General features: G+C 37.4%; 1 long non-coding RNA gene across 1 annotated transcript in view; it reads left to right on the top strand.

The window, feature by feature from the left end:
* The first annotated feature begins 1,569 nt into the window (after positions 1-1,569).
* Positions 1,570-21,197, top strand: part of LOC134760967 (uncharacterized) — a 104,699-nt gene continuing 85,071 nt past the window's right edge. The window contains exon 1 of the long non-coding RNA XR_010139092.1: positions 1,570-1,943. This is a non-coding gene — a long non-coding RNA (uncharacterized LOC134760967). The remainder of the gene's footprint in view (positions 1,944-21,197) is intronic.

The following is a 21,197-nucleotide window of genomic DNA, read 5'->3' on the forward strand; positions in this document are numbered from 1 at the left end:
ATTGTGGGTATATGTTTCTGCACAAGGAACAAGATATGTCTATCTTAGGCCTCGCTTCTTCATATGAGTGGAGTGAATGTGTGTGCAAGTTTACTAACCTGTGCCTGTAGCCTATTTTTGTAGGCTACATCTCTGTTTAAAGAAGTTTTACCAAGGACACCTCCTAACTAAGTTTCCTCTCTCATTGTCCCCTGCAGATGTGAAAACACTAATTGCTGTTAGGAAGATTGAGCATTGATCTTTCTAGCTACTTTTTGCTAGGAAGTGTTGCCATGTAAGGAAATACAACAGCTGTAGCTCACACTGAGGTTAGGGTAAGGTTTTTCAAAACCATGGTGTTTACATAAGTGGTTTCATTTGCAGTACAATTTGTTTGATTGCCTCTATGTGAGAAGAAACAATTTGGGTTATCAAAATATAAAGTGTTAAAATGAGACAAGTTGAGGAAAAGGATAGCTTAAATATTCTGAGGCTGCTGACATGCCCTTATAACTAATAGCTATAGATATGCTTGACAAGTTTTTGGTGCATGGGGCTTGACTTGGCTTAGCTTCCTTGGTCTTATCCCCAAAAACACAAATACCCCTCAATTATGAGTCCACTATGTACCCTTATTACCTGGCAAGATTTGTAGAGTAATTGCCCACAACAAATATATTGTTACATATTTTGCAATATTAATCTTTTTATATTTTCAACCTAGCTGCAGCTAGAGATTTCTGGCTGGCTTACAGGAATCAACAGGGTTAGTCTAACATATAGGCAAATACTAAAGACAACTAATGAGAATATAATGGCAAATATGTGATAAGATTTGAAACATATAGGCTAGTTGAGGTAGCTCACACCTATAATCCCAGCACATCAGGAGGCCAAGGTGAGAAGATCACCTGAGATTGGGAGTTCAAAATCAGCTTAACCAACAGGTAGAAACACTGCCTCTATTAAAAATACAAAATTATCCAGGCATGGTGTCACATGCCTGTAATCCCAGCTACTTGGGAGGCTGAGTCATGAGAATCACATGAACTCAGGAGGCAGAGGTTGTGGTGAGCCGAGATAGTGCCACTGGCCCTCCAGCCTGGTAAACAAGAGTGAAACTTCATCTCAAAAAAAAAAAAAAAAGAAAGAAAAGATTTGAAACACATTTTTTCTCTCTTCATTTATTACTGTAAATAAACAAAGAATGTTAGGCCTGAGTTGAAAATAGTAAAATGAACTATAATTTTATATTTAGCCTAAGTATTTGTTTAAAGTGCAGCAAAAATAATTATTTTTAAATAGTCTCTCTAAATTGACTTTTATGAAACTCTTCTTCAGGAAGAACCTCTGATAAAAACTCTTAAAGCCAAGAACAACTATGGCTTTTACTTTCAAATACCTATGAGTTGGGTAAACTTTACTCTTCTTGAGGTCCAAAAAACATGAAAATCCTGGGCCTGTTAACAAGTGACATTCTTTACTCACCACATGTCTGGAATATTTTGTGGGTTTTTAATACATTCCAGGAGGTAGTAAATGCCCCCTTTATTTGTCATATAAATGAAGTTCTTCTCTCAGTCTTTCCCTAGATAGCTTTTCATGTATTAAGCTGCAGGGATAGCAACTGTCTTTTGAGATTATTATTATTTTTGAGATGGAGTCATGCTTTGTCACCAGGCTGGAGTGCAGTGGTGCAAACTGGGCTCACTGCAACTCCTGCCTCCTGGGTTCAAGCAATTCTCCTGTCTCAGCCTCCTGAATAACTGGGACTACAGGCACATACTACCATGCCCAGCTTTTTTTTTTTTTTTTTTTTGTATTTTTAGTAGACATGGGTTTTCACTGTGTTAACCAGAATGGTCTCAATCTCCTGCCTTTGTGATCTTCCCACCTTGTCTTCCTAAAGTGCTGGGATTACAGGCATGAGCCACTGCACCTGGCCTGAGAAGATTACTTTTAAGGTAGGCTTCAAAAGTATTAAGAATCTGTTTGACTCTTTTCAGTAGTTTTTCTTTGTTGTTGTTGTTTTTTAAGTCAAAACTTGGTGGAGGACATTAAAATCATTTCACTGACTGGAGGCTCATAGTTTAGTTATAAATATTTAGAGGGCTGAAAAATGTATCTTTCACAAGTGGTCCATTCTATCTTTCCATGGGAATACTGAAGCTTTGTTTCTCTAATGAAGCTTCTAAGACAGGAGAGATTTCCAATATACTGCAAAATTGTTCATTTTTCTGTTGTTTCTTTACTTGGCTCTCTGTTTTCTGAATCTATTTTCCTTGGCTGTTTTATCAGCAGCTGGAGATGCTGTTCATCTGCTGATAACATTTGGTCTTTGGAGAGGCTCAAAAAGTTTAAAGTTAATAATGCTAGATTCAGTTGCATCTGTGGGGTTCCATATCCTCTATTTCCCCCTTTCTGCTTTTGCAACTGCTCTTTTAGGGAAACATTCATTCTTTCCACTATGGCTTGTCCATGAGAATTGTATGGGATACAGTGATGTGTTTAATATTCCACATAGAGAAAAATGTAGCTGGAACTTTGCTAGTACAGCCTGGTACATTATCTGTTTTAATAGAAGCTGGAATGCCCATCACTGCAAAACACTGCAAAAGGTGATGTTTGACACAGGCAGAAGACTTTCCTGATGGGCAAGTAGCCCAGACAAAGTGAGAAAAGGTGTCCACACATACATGTACATTCTCCCAAATGAGGAAACATGTGTGACATATATTTGCCAAAGAGAATTAGCATCCAATCTTTGAAGATTAACTCCTCTTATAAAAAATGAGGAATGTACCATTTGGCAACTTGGACATCACTGGATAATAGCTTTAGCTTCTTTCCAGGTAATGCTGTATCTGCATTTGAGACCAGAGGCATTAACATGGGTTAAAATGTGAAAGTATGTAGCATTATATATTGCATTAGCAACTAGGTGATCAGCCATTTGATTCCCTTCAGTCAAAGGTCCTGTAAGAGGTATATGAGCCCTAACATGAGTGATGTAGAATGTGTGCATTCTACTTCTAACTGCTGTTTGCAATTGGGTAAATAAAGGTATCAGTTATTCATCTGTATGAAATCATAACTGAGCCTTTTCAATTAACTGTGTGGAATGAAACACCTATGAAGAATCAGAAACCACATTAATAAGCATATCAGAAGCAGTAAATACTTCAATTACAGAAACAAGCTTTGCTTTTTGAGCAGAAGTATAGGGAGTCTGAAAAAACTTCACTTTTTGACTGAGAATAAGAAGTTTACCATTACTAAACCCATCTGTAAAACAATGAAAACATGTAGCAGGCTGCAGGTTGTTTACTGCAGGAATTGTAAATGCAAACCATTCACAGTCATGCTCAGCTAGAGTGATAGTAAAGAAACAGTATTTTAAATCTATGACTATCAAAAGCCAATTTTTTTTTGGAATTATAGCAGGAGAAGGCAATCCTGGCTTCAATGCTCCCATAGATTGTATAACTGAATTGATAGCTCTTAAGTCAGTTAACATTCTCCACTTACCTGATTTTTTCTTCATTATGAAAACTGGAGAATTCCAAGGGGAAAATATTGGAGCTATATGCCCATTTTCTAATTGTTCAGTAACTAATTTCTCTAGAGCCTCCAGTTTCTCTTTACTTAGCAGTCACTTTTCTATCCAAATTGGATTATCTCTTATCCATTTTAGAGATATAGTTTCTGGAGGCTTAACAATGGTCGCCATGAAAAATTGTTTTCTAATCTTTGGTGAGAACTTCATCTTTCCACTTGAAGATTTTGTTTCAATCTTTGCAGTTTTTTTATAGCCTTATACCAGGGACATACCCCATTTCATACATCATATGTGGACTTTGAGGGCCATATAATTGTTCTGTAATTAGAACTTGTGCTCCCCATTGTTTTAATAAATCTCTTCCCATAAATTTATAGACACAGAAGTTATAATTGGTTGAATAGTCCCAGGTTGTCCATCAGGCCCTTCACAATGCAAAATAGAACTACTTTGATATACTTCAGGTGCTTTACAAACTCCAACTATGTTAAATTGAGCAAGTTGAATTGGCCATCAAGATAGACAGTGCTGTAGAGAAATGATTGAAATGTCCACTACTGTATCTGCCAAACCTTTAAATTTCTTTCCCTCAATAGTTATTTCACAGGTAGGATGCTTATCAGTAATTTGATTTACCCAGTAAGCTGCTTTGTCTTGTTTATTTGTGCTTCCAAGTCCTCCTGTTTGTTTAATTTCACATTTTCCCATTCCCACATATAGCACAATCAGGAGCTGTGTTATACACTCTCCTGGCTCTGCTTTCCAGGGAACAGGAGATAAAACAATTTTAATTTCCCCATTATAATCTGAATCAATGACCCCTGTATGTATTTATACCCCTTTTAAACTTAAACTAGACCTGCCTAGAAGTAATCCTATTGTCCCCCTTGGCAAGGGTCCACAGACTTCTGTTGGGACCTTTTGTGTGGGTTCCCCAGGCACAAGGCTCACAGCTTTTGTGCAACATAAATCTACTGGGGCACTACCAGCTGTGGCGGTGGACAGACATTGTACAGGGGTGAAGGAAGAGCCTGAGCTGGAAAAGCCCCAGTTTAGAACAGCGCCTGGGATGGGAACCTCATGGCATTTCCCAAAATCAGGTTCCCTTCTTTATCAAACTTAGAGTGACACTGATTAGTCCAATGTTTTCCTTTTATACATTTTGCACATATTTCATGCTCAGCAGTTTTCTTTTTCCCCTATCTGGTGGCCTGACTCGCTGATTTTTTCTACATTCTGTTTTAGTATCACCATGCTTCCCACAGTTAAAACAAGCTCCAGGAAATGGAGTATTTCTTTTATCCATTCTCAGTCCTGCCATTACCTGTGCAAACAAAGTAGCTTTATGCAGATTGCCTCCGTTACCATCATAGGCCTTGATATAATCAACTAAATGTGCTTTCCCTCTGATAGGTCACAGAGCAGCCTGGCAATTGGGATTAGCATTGCTGAAAGCTAATAACTGCAACACTACATCCTGAGCAGCCAAACCTGCAGTCATCTTTTTAAAAGACTCCTGTAACTGAGCTATGAAATCAGTGTATGGGTTCTTTGGGTCCCTGTTTTATAGCACTAAAGAAAGGATATTGTTCTCCACCTGAAGTTATTTTTTCCCAAGCTCTAATGCACACACCTCTAAGCTGTTCTGTGGCATCATCCTTCATGACCAATTGTGCATCTTAACCAGCCCAGCCGCCAACACCCAAAGTTGGTCTGCAGTTATATTAATTTGAGGTTGGGCCTGGGCATTGCTAGCAGCCTGAATGGAAGCTTCATCTGCCAACCAAGCTTCAAATTGTAAGAACGTAGCAGGAGTTAGACAAGCTTGAGTAAGAGTGTCTCATTCAGTAGGAATCATCCAACTGGAAACAGCAACATTCTTTAACAGTCCCATTACAAAAGGAGAACCTGGTCCATACTGATTTATAGCTGATTAAATTCTTTGAGTAATTTAAAATGAAAAGGTTCAAATGTAGCCATAACATTTCCTGTTGATCTCAAGGGTGTGTTCTAACAGGCAACTGCCAAACCTCTAAGTCACCCCCTCATCTAGCTTGTTGAATTCCTGCCTGAATAGAACTAAGAGCAGTCACTCAAGGCACTGCTCAAACAGTCACTGGACAACTACTTTTCACCCAGTGTCCTTCAGAAAAGAAAGATCTGGAGGGTATTTTTCTTCAAACTAATAATGAGGGCATGCAGAAGGGTAGGGATGAACCTCTCCTTCCTTTGCCACTTTAGCTTTAGCTGGCAAATAAACATTCTCTGTAACCTCTTCTCTTACTTGCCTATATTCTCCTTCCTCCTCATCATCAGTATAAAAAATTTCCAAGGTGGAATGAACCACACCTCACACTTCTCCCATTGTTACCCTGATGCTTCTGAGCTCCCCTTCTTACTCACCATGGGGATTCTTTTAAGAGTACTCAGGTGTCCTCCAGCTAGTTCCACCTTCTCAAATGATTACTCTGGTGACCCTTCAACCTGGATTCAAGCCCCCACAATGGACACCATTTGCCAAGACCAGCTCAGTGAGGGAAACCCTAACCCAGTGGTACTAGAGGAATTAAGGACAACACAAACAAATGTAGAGGTGTGATTTGGGAAATCAGGGGTCTCACAGCCTTCAGAGCTGACAGCCTCAAACAGAGATTTACTAACATATCTATTAACAGCAAGCCAGTCATTGGCATTGTTTCTATAGACATTAAATTAACTAAAAGTATCTGCTAAGGGAAACAAAGGGATGGGCCTAATTAAAGGAATAGGTTGGGCTTGATAACTGCAGCAGGAGCATGTCCTTAAGGCACAGATCACTTATGCTATTATTTGTGGCTTAAGTATGTCTTTAAGTTGTTTTCTACCCTGGGTGGTGGGGCTAGGTGTTCCTTGCCCTCCTTCCAGTAAACCCACAATCTTCCAGTGTTATGGTCATCATGAACATGTCACAGTGCAGGATATTTTGTTTATGGCCAGTTTTGGGGCCAGTTTATGGCTGGATTTTATGGGGCTTGTTCCCAAAAAATCTGTTTGTCATATATTAGCATTCCAGAGTAGGTTACATAATTTATGAACAAACTATATCTTAATTTTTAGAGGCATATATTTTCTCATAGTATAATGTCTCATTATTGTAGAAAGGATGTTTTTAAGCAGATCAAAATATCTTTAATATCTCTCAAAGTAAGAAGCTAGAGCACCAGGATTGGTGGCTCATGTCTGTAATCCCAGCACTTTGGGAGGCTGAAGTGGGTGGGCCACCTGAGGTCAGGAGTTTGAGACAAACATGGCTAACATCCTGAAACCCTGTTTCCATTAAAGGTACAAGAAAATTAGCTGTGTGTGCCTATAATCTTAGCTACTAGGGAGGTTGAGGCAGGAGAATCACCTGAATCTGGTAGGCAGGGTTGCAGTGAGCTGAGATTATGCCATTCCACTCCAACCTGGGCAACAAGAGGAAATTCCATCTCAAAAAAATAAAAAAGAAAAAAGAAGCTACAGTACATAAGCTTCAATTTATGTTTTGTAATTACTTTTTTATTTTATTTATAAATGATCTAGATATTTTATAAACATATTTTGTTTATCATAACTTTAAAGTTACAAATTACCAGAAAGATTTTATAAATTAGTATTAGGCAGATTTACTATAACACATAATTATTATCACAATAATGTTGGTCATAGGAATGGCAACTTAATTTGAATGAAACTATAAGTTTTAAGATTTAAAATATTGAGTGAATATAATATCAATTTTTTTGGTAAGTAAATAGAATAAAAATGTATGTCTGTTTTATGTTGAACAGTGACAACTCCAAATACATATTTGTTTTACTAAGCAAAAAATATTAGATTAGTTTTACTTACCAAAGATTTTTCCAAATAATCTGCACTTGAAAAACATTTAGATTAGTTCCTATATTTTCTGCATGTTTTAGAAATATTTAACCAATAAGTGCTAATTTTTTTCCAAGCCAATTTAGAACACAGCACTTTAAAATAATTTTAGAAATTAATTTTGCGTTGACATTCAGAGACGTGAAAATATCACATATATAAAAATACAAACATACACAAGACATATCTAAATATAAATTTTATAGAATTCATTCTAAAATTGTAGTCAAAATCCAGCATAAATATTGTAATGGCTATTTTTAGGTGTTCGCTTGACATAATTAGGGAATACTCACATAGCTGGTAAAGTACCATTTCTGTATATATTTTTTAGGGTGTTTCTGGAAGTCTCTTAATAAGAACCTCTATTGATTTAATCATCTTTCTCTTATTAGTATTGAAAGGGAGTCTTGGCTGGGGTTTCTTCCCACACTGTAATCCCTACATTTTGGGAGGCCAAGTTGAGTGAATCATGAGGTCAGGATTTGGAGACCATCCTGTCAAACAGAGTGAAACCCTGTCTCTACTAAAAATACTAAAAAATTAGCCAGGTATGATGGCACATGCCTAAAGTCCTAGCTTCTCCTCAGGCTGAAGCAGGAGAATCTCCTAAACCCGGGAGGTGGAGTTTGTGTTGAGCTGAAATTATGCCATTGCACTACAGCCTGGGCAACAGAGTGAGACTCTGTTGGAAAGAAAAGAGGAAAGAAAGAAATAAAGAGAGAGAGAAAGAGAGAGAGAGAGGGAGGGAGGGAAGGAAGAGGGAGGAAGGAAGGGAAAGAAAGCCTCATTAAAATGGAGATTTCCTTATTAGACATAAATTTCCCTTACAAAAGGGTAACTTCTTCTCTGCTTTCAGAACTTCCCCTGTGTCTGCATTTTCTGAAAATAATGAGTTTAAAATAAGCCTTATACCAAAGATGCAAATTTTGTGGTAATGTATTCTGATATCCCACCATCTTGCATTCCACCTGAAATGAAGGAATCCCTGTTTATCCTCCAGAAAATCGCTTGTCATTTTAAAAACAGTTTAGCAGTACTAGCAAATATAGATGGGCATGCTCTCTCATCCTTGTGATTTTCAGTCCTGCAATGATATATGAGATTGAATGTCTTTTTGTTTCCTTGCTGTTTGTATATATTCATTGGTGAGTTATCTGCTCAGCTCTTGATCCATTTTTATTTGGAAAGTCTATTCTATTTTTGAGTTTCAAACTTTCTTGGTGTATTTTGAGTGCAAGTTCTTGCTTAAATCTCTATTTTGAAGATATTTCTTCTCAATCTGTGGCTTGTCTATTACTGAACAACATTTTTCACAAAGTTCGAACTTTTAATATGAGAAAGCATTTTTTTTTTCACATTTTAAGTCTCAGGACTATGTTGAGGGCATTTTTGTATAAGAAGTAAAGTTTGCATCTGCATTCATGTTATTTTCTGTGGTTTCCAGTTATTGGTTCCTTCATTATTTTTAGAAGGAAAAAAAAACAGGATAATAGGCTCCATTTCAGTTTGAATTGTCAAAATGATGGTGCAGAACAATCTGAACTCTGCCGTTACTTGATGCCACAGGCCAGCCAGGAGGGAGCCCACTGGCTCCTGCGGCACTGTGACCACGTGGGTCCTGCAGTTCCATCATCCACCTGCACTGGGGTGCGCGAGCACCCTTTTCAGACCCTGGGAGTGCTCGACTGTTCACCTCTTGCAGCAGCAGAGGACAAGAGCTGCATTCACCTCAGCACGCACCCTAGCAATTCTGCCTCCCTCAGGGACAGCCAGAGGCAGAGATAAATAAAAACCTTCCTATGACTGTTGAGCATCAAGGGCCTAGTAAAATGGCTTTGTGTGGAACATTAGAAATAAAAAGTCATATGTTTTTTAGTGCTCCCCAAGGTCCATCCCCACACTTAAGGCATGGTGGCCACAATGCAAAGTCAACGTCATGGACTTGTGACACAAATATAACATTCTTCATAAAATTATATCATCTGTAATACAAACATAACATCAGTAAACTAACACAGCCCCTATAATACAGATGTAATATCAGTACTACAAATGTAACACCTGTAATACTCATATAACACTCATACGACAAGTGTAATGCTCATAACAGTAATGAAACACTCATAATACCAATGTACCATCCACAATAAAAATATAACAACCATAATGCTAATCTAACACTCATGATAAAATTGTAACACTCATAATAATGATACATGATCTGCAATACAAATAAAACATTGATAATACTGATGTAACACCTGTAATGCTGTCCTGACACCTCTAATACAACTGTAACATTCATGATACCAAAATACCATGCACAATTCAAATGTAACAACTGTAATTTTGATGTATTGACTATAATACTGATGTAACACCTGTAATACTAAAATAACACTCATGATACTCATATAACATTTGTAATACAAATAGAACAACCATAACACTAATATAACACCCATAATTACTTTTGTAACACTCATCATGCAGATGTAACACATGTAATACATAAGGTTTCTACTCTTACCAGGGCCCTTAGTTTTACAACTTCCAGTGATCTGCATTTGCATTGGATTTAGCCTCTGTAATGAAATTTGAGGTTATTTTCTCTGTTTTAGTTTCATGGTATTGACATGGTTGTTTTCATTTAAAAGTAGTTTACTTCCAAATAATTTCATACTTCTAAGGAACTTGCAGTAGCAGTTAGTATACTTCATCTTTTTTCCAGATTTCCCAGCAGTTAGTGCTGTGACAGATTTGCAGCTTCGTGCAAAATATCCCAGTGTGTTTTATCTAAAGCAGGAACACTCTCTCAGGTTACCACTACATAACTACCATATCAGGAAATACATTATTTCTACATGAAAGTGCAATCACAGTTCCATTTCACTTTAACACTGGCTTCAGCTGAGAGAAAAAGTCTCCCAAATTCTTGACCTCTGGAGGCTGAGATACAAATGGTAACATTTATTCGAAACTCTAGTTCATCAGGAAAGTCTTCATTTCAGAATGTCATTTTTGCTATGTATTATTTTTTCATCCAAGGAAACTTACCCCCAAGCAGTATTGTTACCTTGTCTGTTCCTCAGATAGAGATAAAAAGTGGTAATTTTACCACACAGAATCATATGATTATGAGAAAAGCTAATATATTAAACATTTGATGGAATAGAACTTACATATTTTACTGTTCATATTTTTATGTGCTTGTTTTCCATATGTGTGTTTTTGGTGAAGTGTGTATTCAACTATTTCTTCATTTTGTAATTGGATTATTTCTTTTATGTTGTTGAGTTATACAATTTCTTTATATATTGTGGATAACAGACTGTTGTCACATATATAATGTGCAAATCTTTCTTTCTGTGACATGTCTTTTCACTTTCTTGTCAGTGTCTTTTGTTGCACAAAAGTTTTTAATTTGAGGAAATTATTTCTTTATTTGCCTGTGATTTTACTATCACACCTAAGAAATTACTGCTAAATCCAAGGTTATGAGCATTTATCGCTATGTTTTCTTCTAGAGTTTACATTTTTATCTCTAATATGTTTACATATTAAACTTTTTGAACCATTTTGAGTTAACTTTTGAGGCTTTTGAAGCATTTTGAATTAATTTCTCTACATGTAATGAGGATAAAGTACAATTTCTTTGTCTGAATTTGAGTTGTCAGTTGTCTAATAGCATTTGTTGAATTTAATGGTCTTTGCTACATGTCAACAATCAATTGACTAGGGAGGTATTCTTAGACTCAACATTCAGTTCCATTGATCTATATGTTTGTCCTTATGCTAATATTATAGTCTTTTTATTACAATTCCTTTGTAATAATATTTGAAATTGAGATCTAAGTTGGTTTTTGTTTTCCAGAATATTTGGCTACTCAGAATCCCTTGAAATGTATATGAATGTTATGACTGGCTTGCCCATTTCTGCCAAAAGAATTTTGGTGTTTCATAGGAATCACAGTGAATTTGTAGGTTGCTTTGTGTATTATTGCTATCATACAAAATATCACCTTTTAATCCAGAAACATGGAGAGTGTCTTTACATCTATTTAGGGTTTCTGGAATTTATTTCAGCAATATTTTATAATTTTTCATGTCTAAGTCTTGCACCATGGTTAAATTTATGCTTAAAATATTATTACCACTGATTTTGTTGTTGTTTGAGGAAGGGTCTGTTTCTGGCCCAGGTGGGAGTGTGGTGGTACAATCCTAGCTCACTGCAGCTTCAAATTCTTTAACTCTAGCCATCCCTACACCTTTTCCTCCCAAAGAACTGGAATAACAGGCATAAGCCACCACACCACTCTTAGCCTTTTTTTTTCTGTTTTGAATGTTGCCAAAGATGTGTTGCCTTACAGTCAATAAAAATACAGTACTTTGAATTGCCCAAAAGGTATAATGTACAAGATGTCTTAAGTCATATAATTGACTTGTTGACCCTCTGGATATATTTCAGTTACTTCTTCAAAAATTTTAACTAGTAACCTTCCAAAATTATTTTTTTAAAGTTCTTTAATTGTAGCAATAAACAAAATGTCAAGACTAGACATTTTTATTTTATATTATTATTACTGTTATTATTGAGATGGTATCTTGCTCTGTCACTCAGGCTGTAGTGCAGTGGCATGACCTTGGCTCACCGCAACTTCTGTCTCCAAGGTTCAAGCAATTTCCCTGCCTCAGCCTCCCAAGTAGCTGGGATTACAGGCACCTGCCATCCTGCCTGGCTAATTTTTGTACTTTTAGTAGAGATGAGGTTTCATCATGTTGGCCAGGCTGGTATCCAATTCCTCACCTCAAGTGATCCACCCACCTTGGCCTCCCAAAATGCTGGGATTACAAGCCTAAGCCACTGCTCTCAGCAGACACTTTTTAAGGAATACTGAATTTTATTTAAAAGAATATAAGAAATATCAAATCTTATTCCTTTTGTTGAGACAGGGTCTCTCTGTTGCCCAGGCTAAAGTGCAGAGGTGCCATTATGGCTCTCAGCAACCTCTAACTCCCAGGGTCAATTAATCCTTCCTCCTTAGCCTCAGCCACCATACCTGGTTGATTTCTTTTGTATCTTTTGTAGAGTCCCCACTTGGCCTTCCAAAGTGCTGGGATTATTGGCACTGATAAAACATTTAACATGTTAGGGTTAGATAAAAATCAATATTTTGGCTAAGCTATGAACATTTTTATAATGCAGTTATTCATTTATGCCTAATTTTCAGTATTTTTATGTTATCATTTCTCTTTTTAACAGTCATATACAAAGCATAAGGCAAAACCACCTATGAGTTTGCATATTTGTTTCACAGTTTGTAAAAATGTCCTTAGTTCACATTGCAAACACATTTCAACTCTGCTATGCAAATAACAAAAGACAACTTTATTTACAATTAATTTTATAGTTACATTGCATACAGGGAATGCACTGTCTAGAAGAAAAATAGTATCTCAACTACAGGTCTTAAACACTAAAAAGAGTTAACAGCTGGCCAGGCTCAGTGGCTCACATCTGTAATCCCAGCACTTTGGGAGGCCAAGGTGGGTGGATCATGAGGTCAAGAGATGGAGACCATCCTGGCTAACATGGGGAAAGCTTGTATTTACTAAAAATGCAAAAAATTAGCCAGATGTGGTGGCAGGTGCCTGTAGTCCCAGCTACTCAGGAGGCTGAGGCAGAATTGCGTGGACCCAGGAGGCTGAGCTTGTAGTTAGCCAAGATCATGTTGCTGCACTCCAGCCTGGGTGACAGAACGAGACTCCAACTCAAAAAAAAAAAAAAAGTGTTGACAGCTTATTATAATTTATTTTATTATATCAAGTCATTTAATTTATATACAGTGAATTTTATTTACAAGCAATCTAGAAAGTTCACAGCCATCAGCAGTTCTAGTGCAGCTTCAGGTAAAATGGGAATTTAGGAATCTCTATGGAACTGTACATTTAGTGAAATATTTAAGTAAAATACGTGCATGCTTTTGGCTGCACTTGTGAAGAGATGTCTCTCAAATTAACCTCAATGCTTTCCTCCTCAGAAAAATGACCTGGGTCACTCAAATGGGTTTCACTGTTGTTGAGGTTTGTGCATGTTCTCCTTTTACAACAAATTTATGACACAGAAGATATCTATTTGATATCATGGCATTAGGGCTTTCACAACCATTGTAGATTTTCTCTTCTTCATCCATTGTGTTTTTAATTCTACTTGAATCCCCAGGAACTTGAGTAGTTTTTGTTAGCCCACAGCCACTGCAGCCCAGGACCCAATGTAGCAACACGGCCTCTGCTCCAATGCCACCTTCCACACCCATCTACCTGCCCCTGTGGGTTTTAGAGCAGTTGGAGTAATTCCAGTCCTGTAAGTTTTAATTTGTTTACTCTTGTAAACAATATTATTTCATAATTTATTGTTGGTTCCTTATGATTTTCTGTATATGAGTTTATAAGATCTATGAGTAGATAGTTTTACTTTTTTCTTTCACATATGAATGTGTTGGTATATATTTGTCTTTTCTAATTGTTCTGGATGGAACTTCTAGAACAGTGTTGAATACAGTGATGAAAGTGGGCATCAATGCTGCATTCCTAATCTTAAAGTTTTGGTTCCCAACAACTCAGATGATGATTGTTATGTGCTTTGCATAAAGATGTTTTATCATATAAAAGAATTTGAAACCATTTTTTGGATGTTTGTATTATTAAATTTGTTGACTATATTTAAGTACTTTCTGTAACAGTTGAGATAAACATGTAGTGTTTTTTCGTCATTTAATTTACATGATATCTTGAAAAGGGATGGCTTTACAATGTTGAAAAACCATTGATTTTCTGAAAAAAGAACTTAGTCATTCTGGTGTGTAATGTCTTCACTATGTACCTAATTCTATGTACTATTATTTGTTTAAACATTATGATGTCTATAATTATCAGATTTATTAACATTTAGCTTTTTGTCCCAGTGATATCATATGTTAATTCAATACTCAATTAGAATTACAAAGAAATATTGCTTGGTGTACTCTTATGGGCATTAGGGCATAGAGGATAGTCATAGAGGATATATTTAAATTTTTTTGAAGGATGATGGGGTAATATTAAAGACATGGTAGAAGTTGGGATTTAGGGATAGGGGTTTACAATTGCAGAACAAATGTTAGTGTTAGATTGAGGTTTTTGGCTGTGGTTGGTTTAGGAGCTAGTGTTGTGGTAGGACTAGGGTTAGGGTTGGAATTAGGATTAGGGTCAGTGGTCAAGGTTAGTGTTAAGTTCAGGGCTAGAGTTAGAATCAGGTTTAGACTTTAGTTTAGGTTAGGTTAGGTTTGGGGTTGGGTTATGCTTAGGTTTAGGTTAAAAAATAGGCTTATACTTACAGGTTAGGAGCTAGGGCAGGTAGGGTTAGGTTCTGGGTTAGGGTCATGGCCAGGGTTATGGTTAGTGTTATGAGTTAGAGTTAAGGCAAGGGTGATGGTGAGGGTAATAGTGTTAGTGTGTTACTGTTAGGGTTAGGGCTTAGAGTTAGGGCTAGGCTAAGGATAAGAATTCAGTTTAGGTTTTAGGATTTGGGTTCTGATTAGGGTTTCAAGTTAGTGTTAGGGTTAGGGTTAATGTTTAGAGTTTAGGGTTAGTGTTTAGGGTTTAGGGTTAGATTTAGGGTTATTGTATAGCATTTAGGGTTAGGGTTAAGGTTGCTCTAGGGTTAGGATAAAGGGTTATGGTGAGGCTCAATGTTAGGTTTGGGTTAGGTTTAGGGTTACAGTATAGGATTAGCGTTAAGTCTGGGTTTAGCATTTTGATTTCTACTTAGTGTTTATGCTTACGGTTAGGGTTAAATTCTGTTAGAATTAGGGGTTATTGTTTATGTTTAGGCTTACGGTCAGGGTTTATTTTTAGGTTTACAATTAGGGTTGAGTGTTTGGATTAGGGTTTGTGTTAGGGGTTACAATTAAGTTTAGCCTCAGATTTATGTTTTAGTCTTAGCTCTGTTCTATGACTAGGGTGAATTCTTAGGATTAAGGTAGCGTTTAGTATTTTGGAATAAGTTTAGGTTTAGGTTTAAAACGTTAGAAGATTATTGTTAGGGTTTTTATTAATTGTTAGGGTTACATCTAGGGTTCAAAGTGTATGGTTAGGGTTGATGAAGTGTTTTGTGTTAGCATAGGGCTTGCTTTTAATTTTAGCATTATGGTTGTGATTATGTTACAATTATGGTTAGGTTTATGTTTAGGTTTCTTGTTTGGGGTTTTGGTCTTGGTTAGAGTTTGTGTTAGGTTTAGTGTTGGAGTTGGGTTTGGAGTAGAGATAGGGTTAGGATTAGTGTTAAAGTTATGGGTTAGGGTTTTCATTACTTGTTAGGATTATTGTTTGAAGTTTAGGATTTAGGGCATAGTGTTAATGGTTAGGGGGTTAGGGTTAAGGTTCAGCCTTAGATTTTGAGTTAGGGCTTAGGCTTAAGTCTAGTGTTCACCTTTGGTTAGTGTTTTGATAAAGGCATTGGTTTGGCATTAGGGGTTAAAATTTAGAACTAGGGTATATTGTTTTGTCTAGTTGTTACAATTTTTGTTAGGCTTAGTGTTTTATGGTTAGGGTTGATGGTCAATTTGTGGTTGGTTTTGGGGTTACAGTTAGAGTATGGGTGAGGGTTAGATCTCAGGGTTTAGTTGGTGTTATGGTTTTGTTAAGTGCTATGTTTAGGTTTAGGACTAGGGACTATTGATTAGGGTTTGATTTGGGTTAGTGATGGGGTTTGGTTTCTGCATTTATAGTTATGGTTGGCATTGCAGTTGGGTAGGAATAGGGTTTTAGGGTTAAAGTTAGGGTTAGTGTTTTAGCATTAGGGTTATAATTAAAGGGGTGATTTGAGGTTGGGGTTGTTGTAGGATTGAGGTAGTTTTAGGGTTAGTGTTATTGTTTATGGTTAGGTTCAGATTAGAGTTTATATGTTTGGGTTATGTTCATGTTAGGGTTAGTGTTACAGGGTTAGAGTTCGGATTATAATGTGAGTGTTAGCTTTAGGATTTGGTTTAGGGTTAGTAGTAATGTTAGGGTTAGTGTTTAGAATTAGTGTTAGGGTTTCAGTGTTAGCTTCAGGTTTATATTTAAGTTTGCATTAAGGTTGGCTTAGGGTCCTGTTTAGTGTCAGTGTCATGCTCAGTTTCAGGATTATGTGTTAGAGTTAGTTTTAGGGTTACAATGAAGGGTCCAGATTTGATTTGGGTTTGGGGTTAGGGTTGGGGATAGGGTTGGATTTGCAGTTGATGTCATTCAATATATGGGTAGTGTCTGTGTCACAGTTTTAAGGTAGGGGTAGGGTAGGGTTAGGGTTAGTGTTGGGGTAGAAGTAGGAGTTAGGATTATGTGTTAGGTGTTAGTATTACAATTTTAGGGTTAGGTTTTTAGTTTTAGGTTTAGGGTTCGGATTGAGTTCAGTTTAGGGTTAGGGTTTGGGTTAAAAGTCGGGTTTTGGGTATTTTTAGGGCTAGGGGTAGGTTTAGGAATGGGGAGAGGTGTAGGGCTACATTTAAGTTTAGGGATATGGCTAGGTTATGGTTTTGGTTGGGGTTAAGATTAGGGTTATAGTTAGTGTTTTAGGGTTATTTTTAGGGTCTTATCATTGGTGTTAGTGGTTAGGATTTGGATTAGATGTCTTTTTCTGTCTCACTTGTGTTCTCCAATGTACCAGTCATCACACTCTTTCTGTCCTCCGAAGCCCATATGGACTTCAGACTTATTCAGATTTTGAAATAACTTGTCTTCATGGTGAAGCTACCAACTGTGGGCCTCCTCTCACTGAGACTTATACACTTACTGAGATTGCATGCCTGCAGATAGATAGGTCTCCTCCTAACTAAGGGCTGCAGAGGCATCTCAACAACCTTCCTGCTGATAGAAGCTAACCACTGTGAATCTCTCCTACACTAAGGGCTTCAGAGATGTTTACACAAACTGTCTGTCTACTGAAATTTGTCACTCTGTGTCTCTTATTTACTGAGTGTTGCACAGATGCAGGTATATCCTCTTTGTAAAATGGAGTTACCCACTTTGTGTCTACTGAGATCTGTATCTTCACTCAATAAAGCATTTATTTACCTTGGTTACTCTCCATTTTCCCACATACGTCATTCTTTCTGGACATGGGACAAGAACTCATGACCCACTGAACGGTACAACTAAAAGTATGGTAAGAGAAACAGGATTGAAACACTTGAACCCACACTTGCCACATTGTTAGCAGAATTTTTTTTAAAAAAAGGAATAGAAGGGCTTCAACCCTTAGAGAAGCCAAGATCAAAACATGTTCCAAGTCAGAACTGTGACACCATCACTGGGGCTCTCCAGTTTCTGGCATTTCTAAGCTTTCAGATGCCACTGCATTCTCCAGTGCCTGTGGAGGAAACAGCCTGTGGTATGCCTGATTCAGCCAAAGACTTGCAGGGTTTTGGCACCTCTTCTAGCACTTGTATCAGCTCACCTTATCACAGCCAATTTGTTTAGCTGTGTGCAGTGGCTGGACTCAACAGCCACTCAGGTACCTCTCTCTACTCTGTGACTGGCTCACCCATAGCAGTAATAGAATCTGAGCTGATAATTTGAGCTGAGCACATCCTATCAAGCTGAGTCAGTAAAATTAGCTCAGTAGCCCCAAGAGAAAATTGGGCAATGCTGCCACCATCCACAAAGATTTTTGGCTGGTGAAGCAACAGCCTAGAGATACTGTGACAAAAGTAAGATTGTTCACCTGTGGCCAGTAGATTATTCAATCATGCCTATGTAATGAAGCCGCAATAAAAATCCAAGAGGACAGGCTTCAGAGAGCTCTGGATAGCTAAACTTGAAAAGTTTTCTAGAAAATTGTGAGCACATAAAAGCAGACACTAATAATTTTAAATGTCAATGATAATGTAGGTGTTTCTCCTTTATTTTGAAAGAAGTTTCAGCATTTGACTATATGTTCAGAATTTTAACTTATTAAATATTACCTATTCCAAGTTAGCCTAAAAACTACACATTATAAACATAAAAACTTAAATATTTCCACCTAAATGTTTCTATGATTCACTAATACTACAGAAGTTTTTTTAGAGATATAGTGGTTTCTTCATGTTAACTGGGTTAGAACTAGATACTTATGAAAGAAAACAAAATAAATTGATATCTCAACATGAATTCTAACCATATGTTCAGTTTAGAACTTTGTCTCTCTGAGGTATGTGTGATTTTGTAAAGTCAAGACACTGTCTCAGATGTTTCTGTGTCTCTATTTGGGGGAGGGGAGGAGAGAGTGCCTCATAAAGCATTAGGATATGCATCCTACAATATAAACATCAGAAAAGCAAACATTCTTATAGGCTTTTGTGTCATCTAAACCTAATAAAAGACAAGTCGGATCTTTTATATAGTAGTAGCCACAAATAAAAATTAGAGCTTGAAAGAACAGTCTAGTACTTACCAGTCTGCTTTTATATTAGGGCTGATATGGGTATAAAACAATAACACTTGGGCCAAGAAGCTATTTTATTATTTATTTTAAAGGTAGAGTGTGTAAAATGCCTTGATCATATTAAATAAATAGCTTGTACATTTCCAGTTCTCATTTCAAGACTTAGCTATGGGTAATATTATTTTGGGCTATGAAGATGGATTAGGGCATCTTGGAGCTAGTTATGTATTCTGCTCAGCTCAATTCTTGTGTCCTGAGCAGACAAACTGGCACATACTTTAACATGGATTCTATCCCTTGTGCTGAGCCCCAGATTTTCTTCATCACTTCACATACTCTCACGTTGGCCTGTTTCATTTCCATCATAACGTTACAGTGAACAAGAGTGTTACCTTCTTTTAGCACAACTGGATTACATGAGGCAAGCTCCTTAATAGGGATCCTAACCTCTTGGGTGAAAGTTGCAGCCCAAGACACCTGAGAAACCAAGCCTTTGGCACATGCCTTTCATGCTGTCGGCTTTCACCAACCAATCAACGTTTAATTGGAAGATGCTCCACCCATCATCTTGGGAAATGTGATGGTAGAATAGCCACCTGGACTCTGTCTAAAGGTTGCACAAGTGGTTTGAAACCAAGCCTTTTCTTTACCTGAAACCAAATCACAAAAAGCATTATAGGAGAACCTAGTTGAATGCCTGGGCCACTGGCTGGTACAATAGGCTTCTTAAACAGAGTGAAAGTATTCACAAAGTTCTTGATGGTGTCCAACATTTCAATGCTTGTTCTGTTTCTGTCATTTCTTAAATGCACACAAAATGAAGACCACAGCAAAAGGCACTGCTAACTACACAGAGAAGCACAAACTTGCTGTCATTCCCAGTGGCCATATTCAGAGCATTCTCAATTTCTTTCATTACTTCTTTATTTAGTGAGTTTTTCTCTGTTGATATAGTTGATAGCAATATCTAGTAAAGCCAACCTCTTTCCTCACCACAATGTCTCTAAACCTGCTGGCACTTTCTGTTAGCCTTACGGGGAAATACATCCTTTTGATAAAAGGCTGATCTTTTTCATCATCAACAATCTTTCTTTGCCCACCTATCACACTTGGAACAGATATATACATGTTTTTTGTTCCATTGGCCATTAACGGATCCATTAATTCCAATGTACCTTCCTTATTACCTGAGCCTGTGGCCATGGAAGTAGTAATTGAGCCAGACAGCTGAGATATGAATGGATGTATTGGGGCCACTTCCCTCTTCCAGCGTGTTTTGCACCAAGATCTGATAAAGATCTGATGGGCTTCTCTGATGCCACCTTGTGCACCAACATATCCTGCTAATCTGGTGCCACAGGATCCAGTTTCTCAGGTTCTTGAAAGCCATTCACTGTGTTTTTGCTGTTAACAGTCTCAGAATTGCAAATGTCTTGATGGTTGAATTTACTAGCTCCATATTTTTGGGTTGGAGAGAGGTGAAGCTGCATTTTTCTAAAGTTCTGGCTGGCAGCAAACGTCTAGCTATTTTTGGATTTGTGATGTTTGCCTGTCATTTTTTTAGGAGAGTTCTTAGAAAAGTTGGTGTTGGTAGATCTAGGAGTTCCTTTTCTGACATTGTTTGAAAAAGTTCTACCTGTTCTGGTCAGTATGCTTTTTTTCTGATTTTTAGTCATCTCTTGTAGTCATAAATACATTTACCACAGTTTACAAGGTGCTTCTCTGGTTCCCAATTGTCAGCCTTTTCATTGAACCAAATACTGTATCTTCCCTTTTATGTCTTGTCTTTTGTCAATAATAGTTCAAACTTCAACCTCATGGGTAGCCATGAAGAAAGAGACAGGTTGAGGCAGTTGCTGTGTCAACTTTGTTTCAGTTCAGTCTCCACATAGTCCCTGCTTTCTGCCTCCAGTGCTTCACCAGGCCCTGGGTATGGATGAGTCTCTTCCGCTTCATGGCCACTGGCATGGTAAAAGTTGTGCGAAGAAGCAGTTATGCTATGTGCCTCAGGCTGTCCACATTTACTCCACGGTGGGACAGCTGAGGTTTCTGTTCAGGGTGCCGAGAGGGCTGGATAGGTAGCCACTGGTAAGAGCAGTTAAATCCACAGCTCCTTCTCTCGGATGTAGTGCAGAAAGCTTTCTACCAGCCATTACTCTTTTCTTTGTGGTTGCTGTGATGATTATATTGAACATTCTAAAGTTATAACACGTTCAAAGTCACGTTAGTTTACTTTCAGTAACATACGAAACCCCTACTCATTTATAGCATAGCCCCCATTATTTCACTTGCTGATTTCTCAAAATTATACCT

This window comes from Pongo abelii, chromosome Y (assembly GCF_028885655.2).
Source record: "Pongo abelii isolate AG06213 chromosome Y, NHGRI_mPonAbe1-v2.0_pri, whole genome shotgun sequence".
NCBI classification, from domain to species: Eukaryota; Metazoa; Chordata; class Mammalia; order Primates; family Hominidae; genus Pongo; species Pongo abelii.